Source organism: Danio rerio, chromosome 18, assembly GCF_052040795.2.
Source record: "Danio rerio strain M-AB ecotype USA chromosome 18, GRCz13ab, whole genome shotgun sequence".
Lineage (NCBI taxonomy): Eukaryota > Metazoa > Chordata > Actinopteri > Cypriniformes > Danionidae > Danio > Danio rerio.
The window spans coordinates 27518354-27540423 of NC_141038.1; the positions used below are offsets into that span (position 1 = coordinate 27518354).

General features: G+C 36.6%; 1 protein-coding gene and 1 long non-coding RNA gene across 2 annotated transcripts in view; one reads left to right on the top strand and one right to left on the bottom strand.

The window, feature by feature from the left end:
- sema4ba (sema domain, immunoglobulin domain (Ig), transmembrane domain (TM) and short cytoplasmic domain, (semaphorin) 4Ba) overlaps nucleotides 1-12485 on the bottom strand; it is a 160450-nt gene extending 147965 nt beyond the window's left edge. Inside the window, exon 1 of the mRNA XM_087292621.1 lies at nucleotides 12347-12485. The gene's annotated coding sequence lies outside the window, so the exon portion shown is untranslated. The remainder of the gene's footprint in view (nucleotides 1-12346) is intronic.
- A 2464-nt stretch (nucleotides 12486-14949) lies between these two features.
- On the top strand, nucleotides 14950-21409 carry LOC141378840 (uncharacterized). Its single transcript, XR_015515015.1, has 5 exons — nucleotides 14950-15142; nucleotides 15289-15368; nucleotides 16772-16868; nucleotides 18105-18179; nucleotides 18882-21409. It is a non-coding gene; the product is annotated as an uncharacterized LOC141378840 (long non-coding RNA).
- Nucleotides 21410-22070: the final 661 nt, after the last annotated feature.

Below are 22070 nucleotides of genomic sequence, written 5' to 3' on the forward strand. Positions count from 1 at the left end.
GGGCATCCGCTGCGTAAAAATGTGCCTTATAATTGGCGGTCCATTCCGCTGTGGCAACCCCGGATTAATAAAGAGACTAAGCCGAAAAGAAAACGAATGAATGAATGAATGAATAAATAAATAAATAAATGAATAACACTTTTTCAAGTCAATATTATTAGCCCCCTTCAGAAATATATATTTAAAATATATGAACGCAGCAGCACGAGTGGTCTTTAATGAACCGAAAAGTGCACATGTCACTCCGCTACTCACCCGTTTGCACTGGCTGCCAGTTGCTGCTTACATCAAATTCAAAGCTCTGATGTTTGCCTACAAAGCGACCTCTGGCTTTGCTCCTTCTTATCTGCTCTCACTTCTGCAGATCTATGTGCCTTCCAGAAACTTGCGTTAAGTGAATGAACGTCGCCTCGTGGTTCCATCCCAAAGAGGGAAAAAATCACTTTCCCGAACTCTCGCATTCAATCTGCCCAGTTGGTGGAATTAACTCCCTAACTGCATCAGAACGGCAGTCACTCGCTGTCTTCAAGAAACGACTAAAAACTCAACTATTTAGTCTCCACTTCACTTCCTAATCTGCAATTGCCTCTCTGGATATACCACTAAATGTACTCAAAAAAAACAAAAAAAAAATCACATTACTAATGCTTTCCTTCTTAGACTTTACACACCTGAAACTTGCCTAGAGCAATTATTCATTGTTGCTCTTATAGTTGTGTAAATTGCTTCCTTGTCCTCATTTGTAAGTCGCTTTGGATAAAAGTGTCTGCTAAATGACTAAATGTAAATGTAAATATGTCTACAGAACAAACCACTGGTATTTAATGACTTGCCTAACCACCCTAACATAACTAATTAATCAATTAACCTAGTTAAGCCTTTAAATTGTATCTTGAAATATCTAGTTAAATTTTATGTACTATCATCATGGAAAAAATACAAGAAACTGGTTGTAAAGGAATAGTTATTGTTGTGTTATTATGTTTAGAAATATGTTAAAAAGAATCTTCTTTCCGTTAAACTGAAATTGGGGGAAAAAATCACCCAGGCTCATTGTGAAAACGTACCTCCTTCACGAATCCACCAGAGGCCGCTATGTAGACTTTTTGAGATCTCAAATATTTCTCGCGAGTGCCATTCGCTCCTGCTGTTCTCACGTCAATAAATGAGAGGCCACTGTTGACCTGTTGACTGACTAAATGACTGACTGATTGATCGACTGACCTAACCTCCTCCTTCCCTAAACCCAAGCCAATAGTGTTTTCAAAAGCAGTGATTGACCCGCCTTCTCTGCATCATACAGTCCCATACCTTTTTTAAATGACGAAATGCAGCCATACTTAAATCTGGCTACATAAGACTCCACTCCACTTCAGACCCCTGTACAGGTATATATTTTTACACACTTTATTCTTGTGTAACCCATATCAATAACTCCACTTTATTGTCAGACATTAGGAAACTACAGTAAAGGCCTTTCCTCAACATTGTCACAATGCCTCAAAGCCCAATGGAAAAATTAATTATTTAATGTGTTAATTTGTCTTGTGTTTTATTTATATTCAATAAAGGGATGTAGAGTTTTCAGGCTGGTCAGTGTGGATAAACAAAAAATGGATAAATGAATAAAATGAGGTGATGTGTGGCTCAGTTTTACTTGAGTACAATCCAGAGAGTATGCACATATATCTCACTAAAAAGTGAAAATTGGTTGTTTTTGTCTTATTTCAAGCAAATTCGTACTTCCGGTTTGAATTGAATTTTTGAAGCTGCATCACTGCTATGAGATCTTAGCGTGTAGACTGGACGTCTGTACCTGGGTGTCCAGTATTACGTCTCTGAGTCTGCTGCATTCATTCATGAGTAAGGCTTGGTTCAAACCAATCAGCGCGCTCCATTATGTATGCGCTGCAACTTCATTAATATGCATGCTAGCTTTCTTAGACTGTACCTGAAACAGTGTTCAGACGGCAGAGAGACTGCACACGTTGTGTTGCCAAAGGTTGTGGGAAAAGAATAAGAATTGTTTGGAGATACGGGTCGCCAGTGTTGCTTTCATAATGTGAAGGTTTTGTTTCATTTTCTCTCTATGTGAGTGCTGCTGGACTCACGCGACGTGTGGCAGAGACGCGTTTGTTTGGAACATTTTTTACATAAGAGCTTTTCTCATCAATGGTGAGATCCGGATTTGCTGCTCGTCTCCAGTATGAGCTGATTGTCCTGTCTACAGATTCGGTAAGTGTATGCGATCAGCGCTCTTTCTTTGTTTATTTAGATGGCAAAGTTATAGTTGGTATGGTCAGCAGTACTCTTTCAGTGTTTAAAGACAGACCTTAGTCAAAATGATTTATAATTTACTCAGTTTACAGTACGTTAATATCACTACAATATTGAAAGATCCGCTGTAAATGCTGCTCTCAACACGTGAACACTGTATGCAAACTATTGCCGACCGTCGTGTTGAATTTTCGCCGCATTTTGTGACAGGAGAGTCTACACACACACACGGCTTTCTGACCTACCGAGTGCATCTGAGTTACAGAGAAATGCAGAGGCTTTTTTCTCTTATACGACGTGCAGTATCAAACACTCCACCATCATTAAACACACTGTCTTTCTCCCCTGTGTGTGTGTGTGTGTGTTTGTTTTTCTTCGGTCAACAGCGCGTGCCCAAAAGGCAACTCCCATTTTTATTCAAACCCTGCCCATTTCCCTCCCCCGACACTCCCACCCAAACAGAGCTAGACACACCCACTTTCCTGACTTTTTCCGAACTAGAGGTGTGAAAACATTCTGCTGAAACGGGGGGTTTCATGGCCCTTTAAAGGTCAGTTAACATTCTTTTTCTAGAGTATGTTCCACTTTAACAAGCACACAGTTGAGCTTGCCAACCATTCAACATAAAATCCTTTAGGTGAATGAATGTATGCACAAGTCTCCAGAAACACATCTTCATCTTCAGACTGATGCTGTGCTGATAATTAAAAATCACATAGGCAAGTATACTTAAGAGCATAGTTGAGCATGCAAGCAAAGCAAAGTACCCTCAGTAAACTCATGCATGCATATAAACATGATCCAGAGTGATCCAACTTTAGGAGTCAGCATAATTAAGGTGGTATTGCCAAGTCATCTCCTGCAACTATGTGTGTTTTGATTTTATCGTCTATGGGTGAAAGTTGGAAAATATGTAATTTTGGGTGTGCCTCCTGAAACAGGGTTGGGACAAACACTAATCTAGACCACCAGCCCTACCTGGAAAGATAAGCTCAAACTTTAATCAGCTAAGGCCGGGCATACACAATGCAATTTCCATGCAATTTCAGCCCACAATATGCTGATTTCTCAAAGTATAGTTGCACAAGATTGGCATACTACTCAATTAGGTTCCACATTTTAATTTACTTTATTTGAAATTACAATTACTTTAATTTACTATATTAGAGAAATGTGTGTTCTATAGAGCATGAAAGTGAGTAGTATGAATGAAATTTAGATGTGCTGCATCCTCCATGTTGTCACTTCCACTTAACCTGAACGTGTCAGTTTTGATGCTTCACTCCCATTCATGAATTCTTTTGCATGGCATCATGGGGAGGAAAGGATACATTGGTACAGTAGGTCATCCAGCTTCACTAATACTGTTTCAAATACTATGAAATCGGGCATACTCCTTTACTCACTTAATATTTTTTACATACTATAGGGAAGCAATCAACACATCACTTTTTCATTAACCAGCATATGATGTATTTATGGCACCTAATAGGAAGATGTGTGAATCTTGGGTGGAAAAGAGGGAAATAAAAACCACTCTTTTTTTTCTAATCAGATCAGTGTCTTTTAAATATAGAGAATATCAAACACTTTTAAAAGTGCTAGCACTTTTATTATTGCATCAGAACACCAATACGACCCAGGAAGTGTGTGTTTATTTTTGTCTTTGCGCAGGTGCAGTGAGAGTTCAACTCAGTCAGTTTGTAGCTCAACTGTGCGATTCCCTCACAAGGGTCGACCAAAATGTCTTAAATGTCACAAAATCATTCAGCCATCCAACTGCTGATCGGGAGAGGTTAATCGCCCCTGTTCCGCCTGTACACTGCGTGAACACAGCAAGACAGAGCTAAAATTCAGCACAACTTTAAAGAAGAGTTGCATGAGTCAGAATTCATCTGTATATGAGCCAGATAAGGCAGACCTCCCAAATGTACACTGTTTTTGTGCCTCCAGGAACAGGGCTAGATGACACTGGTCTAGACCTTCTCTTCTTATGTCATCACAACCTAACCTAAATCTTCAAAGGAGAGTCAAGTGGAGCACAAAAACACAACTGGAGGAATGAAGTCGCTATACACCGCTTACGAGCAAAAGAAAGTGAATGGAAGGTATGCAAATGGTTATGTAGATTAAAGTTTTATAAAAGTTTTTTTTTTTTTTTTGGAAAACATAGCATATCTGTTATTAACTGTTTTAGTGTGTTTTCTAAAAACGTATCATAAATTGCTCACGTTTGATCAGTTTGATGGCCTGGTCATCCAACACAATCTCATGGCAATTCGTAACTTTTTAATTTTGTGGGTAATTTGTACAATCTTATTCATACAATTTAGTATGATTTGCTTATCCCACAATGATGGTTGAATTTAAGGTTGGGGTTTTGTGTCACACCACCTTTTTAAAATCATAATTTTTTTATACTACTGAACTCGTACAAATTAGCCACTAAACTGACAAAACGTAAAATAGTTTTGTTTCCTTGTGAGATCAGACTGGATCATCCTATTATGATCAACATCCTATATAGTTCAGCTCCAACTAGCTCCAACACACTTGTCTAGAAGGCTTTTAGTCAGACAACAGACCTTAAATAGCTTGTCCAGGGGCCTCATTTACAAAGACTTGCGTTGAATTCATACTAAAACATTGCGTACGCACAAAGCTGTAAATGTGCGTACGCAATAAAAAATTCAGATGTATAAAACACTGCGTACACGGAATCCCACGCATATTCTTTTTGTACATCCAACTTAACGTAAAAATGAGCGCACGTGCATATGCGCAAAACCCCTCCCTGCCTCCTCCCCCTAATAAATATGGTAATGACCCTACTTTGGCAAAACCAAATGAAAGAGCAATGGCAAAAGCAAGCAAAAAGGGAAACTTTAAACAGAATGTGAATTGGAGGTGCTCCTATCGGAGGTAGACCAGTGAAAAATGGTGTTATTTGCAAGTTTGTTGTTGGAATGAGCTAGTTGAGTGATTTCCATCCGTTTGATCGACAGAGGCAACAAAGCTAAAGAGAGAGGACATCAGCAGCGCGAGTGGCGTAGCTCGTAAAGCACATGGCAACATGTTCTGACACTATCATTCATGAACCCAGTTCTAATCCAGCGTCTGATGACCTCATTCTTCTTTTTCCCCATTACATATCAAATTTTGCCTACTCTTCATCACGAGGAAGACAAGTAGGAATCTGTAATAAGTGTGTGTATTATGTTAAGCGCATTTGACCATCACATATTATTTGCACATTTATTGAATGGAAATTTATCGGATTCACGTAGCCTATGCAAATTCGTCATCAGATGGCGCCTTTACAGCAATGTGCACGGAGTCGATTACTCCAATTACATTGGGAAAACCGGCGATCGCTGCAAGTTGCACTTTAATGCTTGGCTAGTCAACTGCATGGTATGGAAATCTTGTATACCTGCTAGACATGCGGATGATCCTGTCCCATACAGCTGCCATTGCATGGCAGATACTTTGTAGTGTGCAATTTAACACAATTGCCTCTAGGAGTTGCCAATGGAAATAAAACAAACACATACAAGAAATGCACGTAAGCCAGGAATGAAGTTGGCGTGGACCAACGTAAATTCTCACATTTATTTTATTGTTGGTAAATCCAAACATGAGCGTGAAACCTGGCGTATGCAAAGTTTTGTGCGTACGCAGCATTGATACATGAGGCTGCTGGTGTGTGTTACTATGCTTGAAGCTAAACCTCACAGACCAGTGCGCATTCCGATTTGGAATCCCCTTAACTGCATTACGAAAGAAATCATATAGAATCTCATTTCATCTCTCTCTGGCAGTGTTTACGCGTGGGCTATATTTTTAAAAACATTTTATACCTATATCTGATGTCATCAACTTGTTATCGGATCAGAAATATGCATCTTAATGCCAAGAGTAAACAGGACATCCTCAACATATTATGCATTATTTGTAGGATAAACACAATTCATCCCATTGTTCATCCCATCAGTCACTTCACCACTGAAAAACATCTTAAACCACCCTAAGCTGATTTACTGTAGTTGGTCAAACATCTAGATTAAGCCTGTACTGTTAGCTGGTTTTATTTTATTTAATTTTTTGGCATTTTTGCTTTTTATTAACAGCAGGCAAAATCAAATAAAATGGGAGGGGTGTTAGGATGAGGGAAGGGGAAAGGTGGGGTGTTCAGGATTGGGAAAGGCCCAAAAGCCAGGACTCACAATGGGGTTGCCCAAAGTGTATCAATGCTATTGACCTTATTTTTCAATATGGAAGTGTGCTCGGTTGTTGATTTAGAACTTTCGATTCAGTCGCCTATGGGTGAAATGACTAGGAATACTAAACGGCAGAAAGCAGTCAAAATATTTGCTCTACATACAAGTGTGTGCAGTACTATACAGAACAAGTAGAAGAATATAATAAGAAAACATAAGTTTGCAACATCAAGCAGCATAAGGAGCTGTTTTTAAGCTTTGTTTTATTACTCGCACATACTGTAAAGAATAAGGTGAATACTGTATGTTGAAGTGCTGCCCAAAGTGTTTTGGAATGAAAACGTTCTATAAACACTATAAAGTGCTAAACGACTGATATGTGACCCTTCATGCTCACTAGGCATGCACCTATTTAGTCGGCATCCATGCTTGCAGTTTACCACTTGTGTAATTGTTTTATGAGAGGGGTTGAGGAAACAGGTACACAATAGTGTGGATAGCCATGCCTCCATTTTCAAAACTTTGTGGTTCAGCCAGTGTTTACTAAAACAGAACACTGGCATTTCCAAATTTAAACAGGGTCTTTAGCATTGTCAAAATGCTCCATTTTTGCAGCTCTAAGATGTGTGGATGTCAGGTGTAATCATAACAACCATAATGCCGGATCTGTGAAAAATTTAACAGGGAGGGTGGATAATACATTTCCATGCACACAAACGCACGCTCTTTGTCGGCAATTTCCTTGTGGTTACTTATCCATCGATGTAAAAAACGGCATGCCCGCCAGCTCCGGTCTTCACTTATAAACCTGTTATGATCTCCCAAAGAGATGCCATACCCTCCGTTGCTCACAAACAAATGCTTACAACAGTTGTGATCTCTCAATGACACGACATCTTATCTTTATCTTACATCTTATTAAACATAATTTATTTCAATCACCAATTATCATAGTAGAACAGTTTGTCAAGCAGTTTGTAAGGCATATTGGAAACAGGAGATGAGTCCCTGGTCTAATGCGCCACATGGCTTGAGAAACCCGTTCTTAAAGACTTATTATTTGAGTAGCACACATATTCTGAATGCCTTTGGCAGAATTCAAATGAGCCATTTTAATCTAGATTAATCTAGATTAATTCTAAGATAAATCTTGATTAAAAAAATTAAACCATGCCCACCTATAAAAAAGTAATGTAAAATTATAATTTTGGTAATTAAAAAAAGTAAATACTTGCATACTGATCACTGGGAATACTTCCAATCATAGATATATGTATAAATGTTACATATTTATGGCTTCGGATCGCCAGTCCACCACTGCACCTTAGTCCCACATTCATTTTAAAGGAGCACTACCCTGTACTAAAATGGCATCTCTATTGACATATTTCTTCCAATAGGCAACAACAGTGTAGGCAACATCTAATGTAAATATCTACGGTCGCCAACGGATGCTGTCGCTCGCGTAGACGGAGGTCGCCAGAATCGCTCACTCTCCATTAAAATGAGCGGTCACTTGACGTTTTGTTGCTGTGAGTCGCTTGTAGTGTGAATGAGGCTTAACTCCAGGCTTAATCATAACAAAACATGCATTTTAAAATGAAAAACATCACCTTAGAGCTGTTTTTTCTTGAAGCTAGCGCCCCGCTAACTCTATCAAGCCTCTTCAGCTGCTCCAGAACGCAGCAGTACAAGTGGTCTTTAATGAACCTAAAAGAGCACATGTCACTCCGCTACTCACCCGTTTGCACTGGCTGCCAGATGCTGCTCGCATCAAATTCAAAGCACTGATGTTTGCTTATAAAGCAATTTCTGGCTGCGCCCCTTCTTATCTGCTCTCACTTCTGCAGATCTATGTGCCCTCCAGAAACGTACGTTCTGTGAATGAACGTCGCCTCGTGGTTCCATTCCAAAGAGGGAAGAAATCACTTTCCCGAACGCTCGCGTTCAATCTGCCCAGTTGGTGGAATGAACTCCCTAACTGCATCAGAACGGCAGAGTCACTCACTGTTTTCAAGAAACGACTAAAAACTCAACTATTTAGTCTCCACTTCACTTCCTAATCTGCAATTGCCTCTCTGGATATACCACTAACTGTACTCAAAAAAAAAAAAAAAAAAAAATCACATTACTAATACTTTCCTTCTTAGACTTTACAGACCTGAAACTTGCCTATAGCACTTATTCATTGTTGCTCTTATAGTTGTGTAAATTGCTTCCTTGTCCTCATTTGTAAGCCGCTTTGGATAAAAGCGTCTGCTAAATGACTAAATCTAAATGTAACTGAAATGTTTTTAGAACTTTTTGTAAAAGCAACCCAGACTGATTTAAGTAGTTTATTAACAGAGTGCTGAGGTTTATAATTAAAAGAGCTGATTTATTGCTCAATGTAATGCTGACACACAAACCTGGAATTTACAACTCACACAACGTCTGTCCTTTTAGATGGCTTTGTCCTGATTTTTAGCTTGTAAATGTATGAAAGAGCAACAATACTGCAACAAGACAAAGCCTCTGTCAAGCCCGCTCAGCTAACAACATTACATGAAGAGCCATATGAGCTGTGGCATCAGCCAGACTAAACAGCACTCCTCCAAAGACTCCCTGACCTTGTTCATCGTTAGGGGACACACAATCCTACTGTAATGCAACTCACTGGAAGACACCCCCTTTCCAACGGCTCTATTTTAAGATCTCCAGCAACTTCTTTGCAGTTAAAATCACCTGCTGCCGAGCTAAATCCTGGCATTCGAATCTTCGTGAAGGAACGTTAAGCATCTTAGAGTCAAAATGTCTGTCGAAATCCTTCAAGTGCAACATTACGACTGTATAAAATTTAGACATTTCCTGGGGGAAAGCAGCTTCTTTTTTGAAATCCAGGCTCACCGTCTGGTAGGAGGGAAATCAATAAAAACACTCACTGAGAAAACTGCTTTTTGGTTACCGCATGATACATGGGCTAATCACTGAGGGAATCATTCAGTCCGCAGCCCTTTCTTGTCTTGCTTGTTGGACAGAGTGACAAAATCTGAGCTTTATCTTTTTTTAAAAGAGAGAGGTCCCAGGTTGGTGTGCATCTTTTGGATCAATTTATTGATGTGATTGTGAAGCAAAGCTCAGATATTCCAGCCGCTCACAGATAAAGCATGCTAGCTGCAGGAGCCAACCACATCCTGAGTAAACATAACCTTCTCCCCGCTGGGAAATCATAAATTGACCCCAGACAAGCCCACATGGTCCCATCCCACCAATCACAGCAGGCCGTTTTTCTCAGGTCTGCCGATTTCACAAATCCTCATCACAAAAGAAAATCTTTACACTATCTAATTCTGACATTGAGACTAGCCTGCTGTTTCTTTAATAAACCCCAGAGGACTTTCAAAACGCGTGTACCGTTAATCTATCTGAAATCTACCATTAACCAGGTTGAACGAGGAAATTAGGACTAGGAAAGACTGGATTAGAAGCTGCTACTATAATGCAAGAGATTTATATTCACACAGTGCAGTAATTACTCGAACTTAGCAAATCAATTATTTATGCAAAACTGACATGGAGGCTGCTGGTATTTCCCATCTCCTGATATAACAGGGAAAAATCCTCTGGATAAATTAGTCATGACCGCATATGCGCATGGAGCAGGCCAGACACATGAAATATTAAGAAATTTCAACAGACAAAGTAAAAGATTTTACATGAAGGTTCTACTAAAATTGATATTGTTAATATATACAGTAGAAGTCAGAATTATTAGACCCCTTGAATTATTAGCCCCCTGTTAATTTTTTCTCCCCAGTTTCTGTTTATTGTAGAGATGATTTTTCAACACATTTCTAAACATAGTAGTTTTAATAACTTATTTCTAATAACTAATTTATTTAATCTTTGCTATGATGACTTACATAATATTTTACTAGATATTTTTCCGAACAGTTCTATACAGCTTAAAGTGACATTTAAAGGTTTAACTGGGTTAATTAGGTTAACTAGGCAGGTTAGGGTAATTAGGCAAGTTATTGTATAAAGATGGTTTATTTTGTACTCTATCAAAAAATAAATAAATAAAATTTGCTTTAAAAGGCTAATAATTTTGTCGTTAAAATGTTTTTTTTAACTAAAAACTGCTTTTATTCTAGCCAAAATAAAACAAGTAAGACTTTATTTGAAAAATATTATCAGACATACTGTGAAAATTTCCTTCCTCTGTTAGATATAATTTGGGAAATATTTAAAATAATAATAATAATTCAAAGGGGGCTAATATTTCTGACTTTAACTGTATTTTATTCTTTTAAGGTCTGGCATGTTACTTTTATAAATAGCAGATGGCCAGAATAGCAGCTGCTCTGAGTCTGAGTTATTTTACTAAAATCAGAGTTATTTTACTAAACACTTTTTTATTTTTATTTTATTTTACTTTTTTTAGTTCTTAACCCTTCTAAACATGTGGAGTAGTGTTATCTAAAAATGAACTTACACATTTGTGAAAATATGTCACTTTTAATTATTTCATGCAAATAAACGTGTTTAAATGACATCACTTTTATTTCAAACTCAGTAGCTTTTAGAATAAAATTATACTTTGATTTTAGACAAACGCATAAATTCATTCATTTTCTTTTCGGCTTAATCCCTTTATTAATCTGGGGTCACCACAGCGGAATGAACTGCCAACTTATCAAGCATATGTTTAATGCAGCGGATTCGCTTCCAGCTGCAACGTATCACTGGGAAACATCCACACACACTCATTCACACACATACACTACGGACAATTTAGCCTACCCAATTCACCTATGGTGCATGTCTTTGGACTTGTGAGGGAAACCGGACCACCCGGAGGAAAACCCACACGAACATGGGGAGAAGATGCAAACTCCACACAGAAACGCCAACTGACCCAGCCAAGGCTCAAAACAGTGACCTTCCCGATGTGAGCAAACGTGCTACCCACTGCATCACTGTGCAGCCCAAACGCAGAAATATAACTTGTAAATCCAGAGAAACAGCACATTTTCAAAGAGGTCTTTTATTTTATTTCAGCAACAATGTGTATGTAAATTTTAAATAAAATGACCAAATAAGCAATACATGTATATAAACTAATCCTTATATAGTTATATACAATGACAAATGCCATTAGATACTTCATACAACTGCAGGATAACATCAAAAAAAGATGACATTTATGTAATAAATAAATCATAAATTCTGTTTCAGCAAATTTTGAAAAAAGCACACACACATATACACCAGAGCTGCAAGAGGGGCTTACCCTGTCCGTAGTATGAAGCATTGTCCACGCACACACCCAGTCCCTCATGCATAAATATGCAAGAAAATCAATCTGCACGTCACATTCATGCTAGACAGCAACATATTTCCCACATGAGCTCAGCATAATTAATAAGTCTTAGTGGACAAACTAATAAGACCCTGCACAAACCAATCTCTCTCGCAAGTTCACCTTTTTCCTCAAACCTCCACAATAATACAAGACATCCTTATTTCCAAGTCACAATAAAAATGCATGGTTCCTTTTTTTTTTTTTTTAAACCTGCAGTCCAGGTGAAATGCTGACCCAGCACAGGAATCCATCCTCTACTAACCACGGTAACCAACACCTTACTAGAGGAATCAGCACATGCATAGAGAGAGGCGAGAGATCTGACAGCGGTAAACCCAATTCAATCTATTCAATCCACAATACTGCGGTGACAGCAGCCTTTCAGAACACAGACCTTTTCATTTAGCTGTCCACCAAAAACCTTGCACCCAAAAGCCTTGCCTCGCTTGCTTTCTTCTAAAAGCTGCAACACATGCCATTTGTCAGCTTGGAGAGAAATTACCTCGTCCGACGAGACAGAGAGGGTCTTTTCCGCGAGCCGGCGAGCCCCAGCCGTCACAGGGAGAAGAGGAACAGTAGCTCTGCAGGGATCCCCAGAGATGCCCAGGGCTGCAGCTCACAAACGCCAGCCACCAACCAACACCAGCAGAAGCAGCGGCGGTGGAAGAGGATGGGAGGGAGACTGCGAGATAGAGAGAGAAAGAGAGAGAGAAAGGGGGAATGAAGCGCAGCAGAGGGGGGCTGCTCATTCTGAGGCGGCCAGGCACATTACATCATTGCTTTCCACTCCTGAGGAGGCAGAGCTGGGGAGAGGGAGAGCAGGCACTCCCCTTTACACCTTCTGCCTGATAACGCAACACACAGCCTGCAGAGGAAAAGCACACCGCCACCGTCTCACACTGCTGCAGTTATGACACGGATTAGCGTTTGGTTGAGATGGATGATTTAAAAAAAAAAAAAAAAAATTAAGGTTTATGCACAATGGTTTTACATGTGTATGTGCACACATTCTATTTGATGGCAATCATAAAGGGTGGGAGGGAGACGAAATGTGCTCTTGCTAATGTAGTTATATTCAGATGTGTTTCAGTTTTTTTATCTAAAGATAATAGATAGATAGATAGATAGATAGATAGATAGATAGATAGATAGATAGATAGATAGATAGATAGATAGATAGATAGATAGATGATAGATAGATAGATAGATAGATAGATAGATAGATAGATAGATAGATAGATAGATAGATAGATAGATAGATAGATAGATAGATAGATAGATAGATAGATAGATAGATTGATAGATAGATTATTATAATTTATTGTGATTTTGTTACATTAAATTACTGTGAAATTGAAGCCATATTGTGTAACTTCACAGTAAGTAGTAAAGTCCATTACTTCTATTTGATGGTTTTATCGTGTAGAATACTATATTTTACTGTAAAGCTTTTCATTAGCTTGTCATTCTGACATTTACCCTGACTGTGAAATCATTTTGGGTGTTTAACAGTGTTTGGTTTTATAAATCAATTACATTTGTTCCAGTTTATTAGGTTTTTTTGCTAAGCACAAAGTTATGTTCATTAAAAATCATTTCATATTTCCACGTTAACCTTAAAAAATTTAATAAAGGTGCGGTGCACATAAAAATGAAAATTTGCTATGACATTCATTTCATTTCAAAACAGGAAGTTATTTTTGAGGATGTAAGCAAATTTCTTTCTGACGCTGCAATAACATTCTGTTAAATATAAGAAAAGTGCCAATACTAGCATAAAAGCTTTTGTATTAATGATTATGTTCATATTTAAGACTGTACCAAATAATTTGTCACATTGTGTTTACATTTGAAGCTTCTGTTGAAGTTTTATAATTAAGTTTTAAATGCCCGATTAAGAATTAAAATAAGATTTTTGTTTTGTAATACAGCTAATTTTGCATGAGTTAATAGACTGCCACCAAATGTGCATAATGCACTTTGTCTTACAAGCTGGAGAGGAGTTTTTCATTGCAGTAAAAATGCTGTTTTTGAAGGTTTGAAAGCCATGTCTGAAGTAAAGTTATGTTTTTGCTGTAAGAAAGTTATGTTTTAGGGAGCAAAAAGTTGCTAGGTTGCTAGGTAACAGATGAATGCATATTCAAAGGCACAGGAAAAAGTAGCTAATGCTGAAATGTGCACGGTCAGTTTGACCGTAATGACCATTCAAGGTAGAAATTCTCAGAACTCTTTTGCGGTTTGTCTTTTATTATTAAAAAAAAAAAAAAAAAAAAAGTCAAGGCATGGGATATGAATAATTTTGCACTTGACTGTAAGTAAGAAATAAATATCTGCAGATAAAGGAAAAATCAAGTTTACTTTCACATGTTTTATTTGAACAGTTATTAAATTAGAGAATTTTAAAACGGTCAAAATGACTGCTTCTGTAGTTCTAGTGTTAATTACTAATTAATCATTTCTTTATTATTTTGATTTGTGTTGCCTTTTATGTCAAATACCTCTCTGTAGTTACTTCAGTCAGTCAGAATACTATAAATTGTTACCATTAACAATACATAGTTTTCAAAAGTTATTATGTTTTGTTGCTGTTTTTTAATGATTCTTTGTTGATGATTATTGCTCTTTATATTTTAATAAAAGTCATTGAATTAAGTATAGAAAACAAATACATGTCAAACACTTTTCTGCTCTCCCTTATGAAAAATTAGAAATATGTCTTTATCCAAAAAAAAGAAAGAAAAGAAAGAAACATATTTAATTATTTTTTATCATTCCTGTGTCAGTCATGAATGTCTGGATTTTTTCGTTAAAATAAAAATAAAACGAGTAAAAAAAAAAACTTGAAACTGAAACTGTGTTGTGAACATGCAAAGCTAAACTAAAATTAGAGCAAAAATGTATTTTTTGTCTTTGTAAATGTATTTACAGTAATATAAGCGTATGCCTTTTAGCAGTAAATACTTCCTTCATTCTGTCAGATGTTTGACCCGAATGGCTCCTCAGAGTCTGTAAACCTGCTGCCATTGGCCAGATCAAGCTACTCCTCCTCCAGTCAGTCCTTGCTGTTGCTCCCACGACAAAAACAACGGCTGGAAATAAAAGCAGGGCAGTGACAAAATTAATACGACCCGAGCAGTGACTTAAAAGTATTAATTGAACACATTTTTGCACAAGAATGGGTTTTATTTCCGTATTAGTGATCTTGATCGCGAACAAATCATTCTTTTTAACCGGATCTTCTAAATGAACCGGTTGAACTAGTTCACTAAATCGAACTGAATCATTTGAAACGATTCCAGTAAGCATTAATCCACAAACTACTTACTTTAACATGCCTGATACGCCTTCTCACTCAAAATAAAGTTATTCAGATATTAGAACAGTACACGCAGTTTTGATTTGAGAACCTGTGAATTGATAATACTGCGCACATGCGTAATTCAGCAGGTGAACCGAACAGATGGTTGTGACTGAACAGCAGCAGCACAGGTAAACCGAGGGCTCAAACGATGATCTGGCGAAATGTAAGTTTATTTCTTTACAGAAAATCATGATGTAATTTGAATAAGCTTGAGTTGAGCTGTCACACTTAATTGTAAGAAAGCTTTAGAACAGAGTGATGTTTTAACTGAGTGAAATTATGATTACTGACTACATATTTTTGGTATGTTGAGTCCTACCCTTAGAAGCACCCTTGCACACATATTTTAGCCTACTTAGGCCTGCTATCTTGTGGGCTGTTGTATTTTAATTTGAGGATGGGTAGATAGTGATAGATGTGTCAAAAAATTTATCTTTGGCTTGGAGTTTTTTTTTTCATGATTTTGAATCTTGCACATATCTTTATTTAGAACATAGTAACCCTAAAACTAATAAAAACTAAAATTAAGCAATTTCTAATAATAGAAACTAATGAAAACTAGTAGATCTACCTCTAAAAACTTTTTAAAACAAACTGAATTTGAAAACATAAAGTCAAAACGAAATAAAAACTAAAACTATTGAAAAATCCAAAACTGTGATAACTTATCGTTGTGTCTTTAACTGCTGCACATTTTATGTCTGTCAAGTGCCTTGAGATGCTACTTTTAAACGTGATATATAAAAATAAAGTTTATTATAAATATTATTAATATTATTAAATGTTATCAAATTTGATTAAAATGTAAAATACTACAAGTAATTCAGCCATCATAAAATAAATTTCTTTTAAATTAAATATATTATTAATAAAATCTATGAGCTTAAGAACTAACTAATTAATTAATTAACAACAAAACAAGTACTAGCATAGCAACGTGCGCAAAACTCAGTAAAAACACCTTTGGCAGTGATTAAGCAAGCAGGAACCAGCTGTTAAACCCTAGTTTCAAGTTGGTGAGTTGTTGGTGATCCAGCTCTCCTAAAAAGTATGCTTCCCTATAAAATGGAGTAGCTCATTTTTTGTTTTTTGTTTTGCCAAAGGGGCTCCACAGACACAGATCATGGCCAGTGTGGGTTATGTGTGGTCACAGAGTTGGCTGATGGTCTTGAGAGACAGCAAACACTGCCTTTACATCCACACCCACTACCACAGGCCAACACCCACTGCACATGATGCTTTACTGGCACATCAACCCTTTCCCAAGGACAAACTATCTGACCAAAATTTCAGATGGTAAAAATAATCATGTTTTTCTTTTTGACATTAGATTATTTTGCTTGCTTTAAATGACACCTATTTTACCCCTTTTTCAAAATTCAAGATAGGTATTTTGTGTCTTCAGAATGTGTCTAAAAAAAATTCAGCTCAAAACACCCATTAGATTGTTTATTATACCTTTCAGAATATTGGGATTTTTTACTCTGAACACAATGTAACTGTTTTTGTTACCTGTGCTTTTATTTCTGGTTCTACCCACCCAACGTTCCCACATGTCTATCAAAGAGGGCCTCAATCTCCAATTAGGCTACGTCAGATAAACAGCACAGTGACAAAGATGAAGGAAGCAGATCTCACATAACTGTGAGAAATACTACATGCAGTAAGAACTTTCCCAATGATTATTTGATGTATTTGTAGTGGAGTTGCAACAATGAGTCACACACAATGTCGTTACAAAGTTCATGCACAGACAAACACACAGCGGACACACACATACTGTATAGCACGCACGTTTATATATATATATATATATATATATATATATATATATATATATATATATATATATATATATATATATATATATATTTCTAAAACAAGACATTATTTTTTGCTTGTCTAGAAAATGCTTCCTGATTACTTGAAGATATTTGGACTAAAAATAGGACAAAAAATGTATAGACATGTTGTCAACATTTAAATTGGGTTTTAAAAAAAAGATCAAACTAGGTGTTGTTTAATAATTTTACAACAACTTTGATAAAAGGTTTTGATCCACTTCAAATGTTGACTACCTGTATATCTGAAGTAGATATATTTATTTCAGTATATTTATTTAAATTTTGTACATTTTAAACAATTATTTCAAAATATTGATAGGTAGTGTGCAAATATTAACAAACAGATTGTTTTCTGTATCTCTTAATTAATCTGCACTCAATTTATTTGTTAAATTCCCTACGTTCATAATGTTTCAGAGTCAGGTCCTTACACACTGAGAAAAGTTTTTTTATAAAGAGCCTGACATTGCACTTTTTGTCAGGCATAAAAAAACACACAAAAAGCACCATTTTCTTTCCCAGTTGGAGAAGCCTGGCTGCGATTGGTGTTGCGAAGCACCCAGCAGACCCCAGCTATTATCTCCAAGATTGCAGCCAAATACTGACAGACAGATTTCAGAGTCGTCTCAGCGAAAGCAAAACCACTTTACATCAAAGTGAAACACATTTGACGAAAAGGACAAGGGCTGAAAAACAGCCAGACGCTGCCATTATTCCATTCAAAGGCTCATCTTCAAGCAGGCCTTCCCAATGTTTTGTGTTCCCCTCAGTTTTGCGGTTAGAGACATGAAAAAAAAAAAATTAAGAAGAAAAGCTGCTTTCTGAGTTTGAGGGGCAGCCAGTGAAAACACAGCTCTTTTTGTTCTGCAGAAAATCTAACTAAAGTGATCATGATTTATTTGTGCTAATTCCACACTCTTCCAAATTTTTTTTAAAAGACCATTGATTCATAGCAAGCAAAATCTCCCTAACAAATAGAGAAGGCCTGTTTCTGATGAATGGCCTCTGCTGTTTTCACTTGCACTTGATTTCATAGAAGCCATTTTTCTCGGTAGTGGCAGCTGTTGGTCAATCGATGGAGGGTTTGAAGAAGAAATCATGGCCTTTTGCTGCAGTGCACTCTCCACTGGGTAAGCAGCAGATGTTATTGCTCAAGATTTGGGAGATACAGGACGATATTGACGAGGTTTAGTGTCCTCTGAGGAATGTAGTGTTGTGCATTCTTAACTCTGTCCTATCAGTTCAGAATATGATGCAAAACAGTCATATTCTCTGCTTCCTGCCAATATTTCACGACTCTTGTCCTATCGCTGGGTGCTTTTGACAAAAGTAATGAAAATTGAGGCACAGAAAAAATGCACCTGTAGCAAAATGTTTGCAAAAATGATAATGCATTGCTTCACAGCAGTTTTAAAGTAAAATATCCAGCTTGGTCTTAAAATGTATCTATTTTATACATTGTCAGTAAAGTTGCTATCTGTACAAATTTTGCTTGTATGAAAATGCACAATGTTAAAATTGAGGTGAGTCCCCAAACCCCACCCAAACCCTACCCCTCATTGACTTATGAGTAAATCATACAAACATGTTTGAATGATATTGTACAAATGAATACAAATTATTAACTTAGTGAAACAGTTATGAACTGCCATGAGTTTGCATAGAAATGTTAAATAAGAGGCACTAAACAGTTTTCAGTTGTCTCAAAATTTAATGAAATGCCAACAATCCTTTATCACATAAAAAAAATGTGCTGTTTAATCTAGTTTGTCAATTTCTTTAAGCTTTTGTTGAATTGTGTTTAATTATAACCCATTGCAATGCTGTACCAGGTGAGCTACTGAGCAAGTTTACTGTACAAGAATGAACTTGGGGGACTGCATCCATACATCTCTGCAATCACTCAAATAACATTAATAAAGTCATCTGAAATGACAAAGAAAGCATTCTTGCTGGATGCCCAGAGTTCATCAATATTATTTGGATTCATCTTCAATGCCTCCTACTTCATCTTACCCTTGACATGCTGAATAATGTTTATGTCTGGTGACTGGGCTGGCCAGTCCTGGAGCACCTTGACCTTCTTTGCTTTCAGGAGTTTTGATGTGGGGGCTGAAGTATGAGAAGGAGCGCTATCCTGCTGAAGAATTTGCCCTTTCCTGTGGTTTTTAATGTAATGAGCACCACAAATGTCTTAATACCTCAGGCTGTTGATGTTGCCAATTACTCTGCAGCTCTCTCGCACGCCCCCCATAATGAATGGAAACCCCAAATTATGATTTTTTTTTCACCAAACCTGACTGATTTCTGAGAGAATCTTGGATCCATGCGGGTTCCAATGGGTATTCTGCAGTATTTGTAATGATTGGGATGCAATTTAACAGATTATTCATCTAAAAAATCTACTTTTTGCCACTTTTAAAAATGATCAACTAGAAGTCAAGTTATTATTTGTTGCTCTTACAACTAAAATAGATGACGAGACTTGTCAGGTAGTGTATTAGTTTACAAATGAGGCACCACATTGAAACTTTTCAAATTATAATATTCAAGTATTGTCTATGAACTGTACAGTAAGGCAATTTGTAGGCATCTAGTGTTAAATTCTTCTAAAAATGCTGTGAATTTATTTATATTAGGTATATTTCATTGCTTGATTAATTGATTGATTGATTGATTGATTGATTGATTGATTGATTGATTGATTGATTGATTGATAGATTGATTGATTGATTGATTGATTGATTGATTGATTGATTGATTGATTGGTAACAGGTCTGGGTAGGTGAAAGGTTTGATTTGTTTCTATTACTCTATGAAAAATACATAATCCTTAGGTTTGCTAAAAATTATAGTTAACACTATAATTGTATCTGTTTTAATTAAATATCTAAAACTCTAATTTTATAATAGTGTAATGAAAAGTTAAATTTGTAAGAATAAATATTCAAGCACAAAGAAGCATTGAATGTCAACCTATACCAATAAATATTTATGATGGTAATTTTTTGTTGTATCTAGACATTTTTTTTCTGCCAGCTGACAGTTATTACCCTTATAACTTGCTGATTTGCCCTTCACCACATCAAAACTGTAAAAAACATCATTGTTCAAATACGCCCAAACAGACCAGAATAATAATGGATCTTTGTGTTTCATATTGAACTTAATATGTGAGACGAAGATTGGACAAAATATAGTCGAAGGTCTTCTGTGAGCCTCTTAGTGTCTCTGAGAACCAATGAATGACATTCCAAATATGCCGTGTTGTAGGATGACTGGAATGCAGAAAGCGGATCAGACTGTACTGTTTTTCTATCGTGTACAAAAACTCCTCTTACAGGCCTGTGCCTCAGGCAAAGACAGAAGCTCCAGGAAAACAAACAAAAAAGCTGACCTCTAGCTGTGAAGTTCTGTCCTAAAATCCAACCATGGCCATAAAAGTTTTTGGCAACAAGAATCGGTCCATGAATGTTAAATAAGATCTTTCACTGTATAAGTAAAGAATTTTGATGACAAGCTTTTGAATTATTAGAAAATGAAGCATGATGTAAAGCGGACTGGCCGTTACACCTTGGGTGTGCATTAATTTTTATTATACAACAGTGGTGTTGAATGTTTGATTGCTAAATGCTAATTTGGCTGGTGTACATTTTTAGGAATCATTCACACACAACTTAAGATAATTGAGATTAATGTCCATGTAAAATCAAAATTTAAAATTTTTACTTATTTATTTTATGCCAGAGCACATTGTTATTCTTTAGTTGAATAATTAAGTTAAATTAGTGCAGTAGAGCTATTGACATTTTAACATCTAATTATTTACATGGTGTGGTGATTAATTAATCAAATGAAAATGATTCACAACTGCCAACAAATCATCTTTCCTATACACTCATTCAACTGGTCTACAGTAGGATTTTCAATAAACTGTTTCAGATCAAAGGTTGCCATCCTGAATTATTTCTCATACCATCCGCTAAATAGATTCCTCTTCAAATATAAAATAGCTGCAATTTCACAACTGACAAACTACGGGATTACATATATCCCGGATGAGCCCCCATTAATGTTACATCCCTTTCGTCACTTTGTAATGGTCAACTGGGAACGAAAAAGAAAACATTAAGCCAGTTGTAATTATTGCTGCCATTTACAATAGATGGGGAACAACATGACACAAAAGTGCTAATTAAGTGAACGTGTTTATTATAAACAAGCTGTGTATATTTAAATGTTTATGGAAAAATAAAGTTTCACACAAAAGTTATTAGAAATAAGACCATGATTTCACAAAAAACAAAAATAAAAAACAAGTTTAACAGACATAAGGAGGACAAAGGGAAGGGTCTGTACCAAACAAAAGAAAAAATAAATAAAACAATAATCAACTAACCCATTATACTCTTCCTCTAGAACTAAAAAAAAAAAATGAAAAGTAAACCTTCAACGTCCAAGATGTCGTATACCTACTCTCTCCTTTCAAAGCAAAACTTACAAGTGTGCCACAAATCCATTACCTAGTGTGAATAACTAAAAGAATGCTGTGCACCATGTAGATCGTGTGTTAGTGGTTACCAATCACCTCTCTTCCGTCCAGAATAATACACAGATACAAGTTCTCAAAAGAGTTTGAAACAAAAAAATGTTTCAGTATTACATGGCAAACAAACCACACCAACAAAAGTTAATCAAACAATGATGAAAAGCAAAAGGGAAAGAAATACACACAGAAAACAAATGTCAAACACAGCTCAAGTTCACAAGAAATGTCGGCTATCCCAAACTGATGCAGCGTTTTCCTTAAATATTGTCCCACCATCCTGCAGCGCAACGACTGGGGCTCTTCTCAGTTGCGTCATTGCACGTCAGTCTGTGTCCTGAATGATTGACAGCCAACCCGCATTTCCTATAAACCCAAAAACGAAACCAGCAAAAGCGAAACAACAATGCCCAAACTGTATAATATCATAGACGAAACTTAATTGCACATACATCCAGACATTACAAGATGCATT